We start from the raw sequence: 6,000 nt of genomic DNA, 5'->3' as shown, positions 1-6,000 counted from the left end.
GGACGATAATCGTTATTATATCGCAATAAAAAAAAAACTCGCAATAATCGTATCGTGGAGGTTTACATTTATCGTGACATTATCCTCTGTCATGCACTGCATATCCGGTAACATTTAAACCCTCTAGAATTGTTAAAACGGACCTGGAAATAACATACTTGATACAGTCTTTTTTTTTCATCCTCTACCAAATCTCTCTAAAAAAATACAAATAAAATAGCAGATCTACAAGCTCACAACTTGTGAGCTTGTAGATACGCTATTTTTTGGCAAATGTTCCGTCCCAGGATAATGGATGTTGTGGATATTTTGATTATCGCAATAATATTGTAAATCGCAATTCCTTTGGTCACAATAATCGTGACATTAAATGTTCATATCGTCCCATCCCTGAATAGCAGCCAACGTGTTGGTAGCCATGTCAGACAGTCTGTCCACTTGAACACACACAGCGGTGTAGAGTTCATGTCAGACAGTCTGTCTACTTGAACACAGTTCCATAGTGTCCATTGTAAACACAACGGCGTAAGGTTACATAATAGTGTCCAGTCAGTGTAAACACAGATTGTCCTTCAGCAGCAGTTAGTTAGTTCTACCCTTCCAGAGATGTCCAGAGATCAAAGCTTCTCCTTACCATGAGACTGGCGCCTTGCGTACAGTATCTGTAAAACGGACACAAACACAAGGCAGGCGAGGTTAACATGATAAACTGTACGCACTAGACAACAAATAAACTGCTAGTAATAATGTTTCAAATTTATGTCGTGCATTTCTGAGTACCCAAAGACGCTATACGTGGGGGACAAGAGAGAAATAAGAATAAAACTTCAAAACTGCCCCGCAAATTCACCTTTCAGGAGGCCAGAGGCAGAGGTAGTTGACACTTCTCCCAGTGACATGCGAGAAGTTGAAGTTAAAAACATTCAAAACTATGGAATGAGTTAGCTAGGGAAAGCAATATGGAAGAGGTGGGTTTTGAAGGTTTGGAGGGTGGGGGCGTCTCTGAGGGTTTTGGGGAGAGCATTCCACATGGGTTGGGGCAGCAAAAGCAAAAGCTCTGTCGCCCCAGGTACTGTGTGTGGTCTTGGGTACATCGAGGAGGTTTGTTTCACCAGACCATATACAGTAGCACCCATCTTAAAAGGTTCTAGTAGCGTCTTTGTCAAATAGAGGTGAAGAACAACACAATCACGTTTTTCCTCGCAACATAATCACTAATATATCGTCACTGTCAGGCAGAAACCTCGTATCACCAAGTTAGATGATAACATGTTAGATCATTTTTTCACCTTTTTTCCGGTGACTCCCGATGGGTGCATCTCTCCACTCCGACATGTCTCCATTCCGACACTAACCCCATCTCTAACCCTAACCCTAAACCTAACCCCTATGGGAGTGTCGCTTTCAGAGTGTCAATTTCGGAGTGGCGACATGTCGGAATGGAGAGAGCCTCCCCTCCTGACACCCTCCGAATACGTGAGCTGGCTGTGCTTTTTCGAGAACCCTTTTCATTTATTTTACTCACTTTTATTGTATAGCCTTTTTCTCATTTTCCCCAAAAATGAAATATCCCTTTAAAACCGGGAAAGAGTCTGTGTCATTTCAGATTTCTTTAGCTATTCAAAAATAGCAGATATACAAGTTCATAGCGCAGCATGAATGAACTTGTAAATCTGCAAAGTTTTACTCAAATCTTTCCCCTCAACCTTCTTCCTGGAGAAGTCTCTGGTGAATTCCCACAGATCATTGAAGTCCTGGTTCCAGGTACGGCCACCAAAATCCAGTTAATTAAATTCCAGAACCAATCTCTTAATTAAATGGTTTTGCATGTTACTGGACATAATACATTATAGCAGCTGTGTCTCTTACAATACACATCAAGTATTCACGTGATCACTCTCTAGCGCCCACACACACAGTTAATAATTGATGCATGTCCACATAAGAGATACAATACAAAGAAAACTATTTACAAGGTGCTGTAAAAATGTAGTCAGAAAATCTTGAGCAAACACACACACAATAAAACAAATACACAAAAAAGAAATATTTACAACTTTAAACTTTATTTCTTTTAAAATAAGATATCAAAGGCAACAAATCTGCTATTATTAATAATACCAGTACAAAACAAAAAAAGAAAAGAAAAATGTATCAGGACAAAAAGAATATACAAAGAACAGAGCATGACAACAACGACAGCTTTGGAAGTTATATAATAATAATAATGCTTGAGACAAAGACATAGAACGGATGCTCAGTGGAACATGACGTCATCCATGTGCTCCTTAACCACTTAAACCCGGGGGGAAAAAAAGCTTTCGCAGATCGACAAGCTCACAACTTATGAGGTTGTTGACCCTTGTGTGAAAGCTTTCCCCACAATAACAGAAAACAGAAAATTCATTGGTATAGAGCCCTGGGGAACTCCATCTATGGGTCTGGTGGTCAATCACCACGGAGGGGAAAGTATTTGAGATACTGAACAGAATCAATTTGGCCACCATCGGATCTACGATCCTTACGATCCAACCAACATGAAGAGCTGGCTCGCCAGTAAATATAAGGCAGTAGTTCTCAAAACACCCCCGTAACTCTGACAGTGTACAAATACGGGTCCATTTGTACACTGTCAGAGTTAAGAGTGGAATCCCCCCTAAAGGACCCCTGACGTTCCCTCGATCGAACTGTGGAAATCACTGAAATAAGACACAAATGATGGGCCAAAGACGCGTGTTTGTGTGTGTGTGTGTGTGTGCAATCGATGCAAGTGGATTATAACCATTGACACAATTTTCACATCTTCCATAATGCATAAATAGCAATCATCATTTAAATCACTCCTTATGGTGTTTCTATTTAAAAACTATATTTGTTATTGGGAAACAAAAAAGGTGCCATGGGCATTATAATCCGTATCCAACATGTGTACAAAAACAACAACAAAGTATAAAAGTGACGCTTTTGGCCACCAAGAAAAAAAACGATAAAACCCCCAAATATTACACACTTTGCTAACCTTTCTTTTGCCTTATTTTATTCGTATTTTTGTTAAAACAGTTGTTATATTACGCACACAGACAGCGTGATGTAACGTTGTACGTTGGAAAGACGAAGACCGGCCCTAAGACCGTGCGCGAGTCAGGTTCAATAGACTGTGCATGAATATAGTTTAATGCGTAGAAACCTTTGTGTGTGTGTGTGACTCTTTAGTACAAATCATTTGCTGCGTTACTGAAAATAAATGAGAGGCACGTCTGAGTTAAACAACTTCATAGAGCTGCTATTTTCAGCACGTAAATCAGGAATTCGAAGGTTGCGACGAACAACCGCAGTGGTCTGAATCAACCCATGGAGAATGACCGTTAAGACTGCGACCCTGATACACAAGAGGAATATCTAATGGCCTTAGTTCAGACCAAAGATCTGCGACGCCACGATACCGTTTAAGAACTGTTTATACATTGTGGCACGACTGTTTTACAGGGCGACGACGGGTGACTTACAAGCTGCTCACACGCTTTGCTGATCAACGCCGTCATGCGACGGCGCATCAATGTAAGCGCGTACAACGTTGATAAAAATGGCAGCAGCCTGAATGAACCTCAATCTCTGCTCTGTGGCTTTGTGATCTATCAAGAAAGTGAACATGACACCACGTTTAAGGCAATAGCACTGTCCCTTACAAAATGACTCCCCCCTCCCTCCCCCAAGTCCACTGAGCTCAATGAACGGGAGTCGTTATCTTCTCTGTCAGTTAAGGCACTCAACGCGTCGGCATTAAATGGTCCATCGAGCCACTGACGGGTCTCTCAAACCAAATCCCTCCTGGCTACAGGCAGGCAGGCAGGCAAGCTCACAACACGTCACATCTTGCGACGCCTCGTGAGCTTGTGCGTTGACCATTTTCAGCGCGCGGACACACTGCCGTATGACATGGAATACATGTACGCGTTAAAGCGTTTGCGGAGAGTGGCGTCAGCGGGATTGTCATCCGAAGTGGAAAAGGGAGCAGGGTTTTGTCTCTTGACCCATTTAGGCCTAGACTTATGTAATGCTTTAACTATTGAAAAATAGCAAACATACAAGCTCACAGCGCGGCACCCGAGTGCCGCGCTGCAAGCTTGTAGATCCGCTATTTTTTGAAAAATCGTGATCTTTGAATAGTGGTAAGGGAGCAGGGTTGTGTCTCTTAAGGCACTCGATGCGTTGGCATTCATGGTCCATCGAGCCACTTTGAAAAGTCTCTCAAAGCAAATCTCCTCCTTGGCAGGCAGGCACACCCGTTCCTCCTGGTGTGCTGGGAGGACCTCCACCCTGGAGGCTGGACATGAGGGCTTGGTAAAGGCGGGGGAGAGGGAGAGGTGGAGTGTTGGGTGGAGGTGGAGGAGACGTGCAGAGGCGTCTACATCTCGTGCGTGGCCACCAGGTGGTGCTCCGGGACGCCGTTGGCGTGCGTGTTGTTCTCGTTGAGGCGTCGCACGCGGTACATTTCGTAGTGGATGCTGCTGGTGATGTCCTTGATGTTCTGCATGTGGGACCTGGAGACACAGAGACACACACGTTGACTGACCCATTAAGACCTGGAGTTGACCCTTTTAGGCCTAGGAGTATTGAATGCTTTAACTATTGAAAAATAGCAGATCTACAAGCTCGCAGCGCGCGCTGCGAGCTTGTAGATCTGCTATTTTTTTTAAGTCGGCTAGCCAGATTGCTGACATAGAAACATAGGTTTTCAAAAGACACTTATAGAATCGGGTCAAAATTCAAATTTTCACTATATCTGCTATTTTTCAATAGTTAAAGCATAAAATAATGATACACAATAATGTGTACCCGTTCTAATTGATGGAGATAATTAATGAAACAGTCACTATTCACAACAATATGGAGACAAAATAAATCAATGACACAAAAACTAACTCTTTAGTCAATATCAGAGACAAACATCTCACCTGATCAGCAGATCCCTCAAGTAGGCAAACTCACAGTGAGCGATGTTCTCAACTGTAGAGGGAAACAGAGAGAGAATTCATTAACTCGGTTCAAACTGACAACATAATTACAAGTTAGGCATTTAGCCTAGGCCTCTTACCCAAAGCGACTACCTAGTGTTCATTGAACTTTAATCAACAAAGAAAGCAATAATCACGTAACAAAAAATGTAAGCAGACACTGAAAAACATCAGAAGATAATCCTACAGTTTTTGCACTGTATCCTGTGGGTCAGGGGTCTTCAACAGGGGGTCCTCAGAGTTAATACAGGGGGTCCTCCAAATCATCGAGTCATAGAAACGTTTTTTTCTCCATTTTTATATTAACCACTTGAACCCTAGCGTCCATATTCTGATAACTTTGGCCAAAAATAGCCGTTCTACAAGCTCACAACGCCTCGCAGCGCGAGGCGTTGTGAGCTTGTAGATCGGCTATTTTTGGCAAAGAGGTTTGGTGTAGAGGGGAAAAAAGAGCACACTAAGTGTGATAGGTCAAGTTTATTAAGTGTTGAAAACACAAATTGACATGAATCCAAAATACACTGATGATTGTGCTGTCAAACGATGAAACTATATGGAATCTATGAAAAGGTTGTGGGGGTCCCTGCTTCATCTCTCTCTCAACTAAGGGGTCCTTGGCCTGAAAATGTTGAAGACCCCTGCTGTAGGTATCATCACTGCATGTTGAATTCTCCTCGAGGCCACAAGGTGGAGACATCGCCTGTACTGTGACTCTGTGAGAAATCTACTCTGTTCACAGAACATCTACTCAATGAGAGCAACACACTGTTTGTTACATGATTGTCTGTCTCCAAACTAAAGGTCCATCATATGACTTCACTCTCCACTCCCAATATGACATTGTCCACATTCCCTCTGATTGGCTGCTGAAAAACAAGGATTCATATTTATATTTCAGTGGGTGGGGGCATTAGCCTGGTTCCAGATCCTGAATCGGCGTTGGCGGAACTGTAGTCCCACTGGAAACATAACAGGGCTGTTAAGT

The 6,000-nt window shown here is 42.7% G+C and overlaps 1 pseudogene across 1 annotated transcript in view; it reads right to left on the bottom strand.

The window, feature by feature from the left end:
• Positions 1-2,045: 2,045 nt before the first annotated feature.
• Positions 2,046-6,000, bottom strand: part of LOC308283905 (septin-9-like) — a 224,786-nt pseudogene continuing 220,831 nt past the window's right edge. Inside the window, exons 12-13 of the transcript XR_013963337.1 lie at positions 4,956-5,007; positions 2,046-4,541 (exon numbers count right to left, since the gene is read on the bottom strand). The product of XR_013963337.1 is annotated as a septin-9-like (transcript). The remainder of the gene's footprint in view (positions 4,542-4,955; positions 5,008-6,000) is intronic.

This window comes from Nannobrachium achirus, assembly GCF_963921795.1.
Source record: "Nannobrachium achirus genome assembly, chromosome: 4".
In the NCBI taxonomy this organism is placed as follows: domain Eukaryota; kingdom Metazoa; phylum Chordata; class Actinopteri; order Myctophiformes; family Myctophidae; genus Nannobrachium; species Nannobrachium achirus.
Note: the sequence above shows the minus strand (reverse complement) of the source record. Positions and strands in the feature narration are given on the sequence as shown.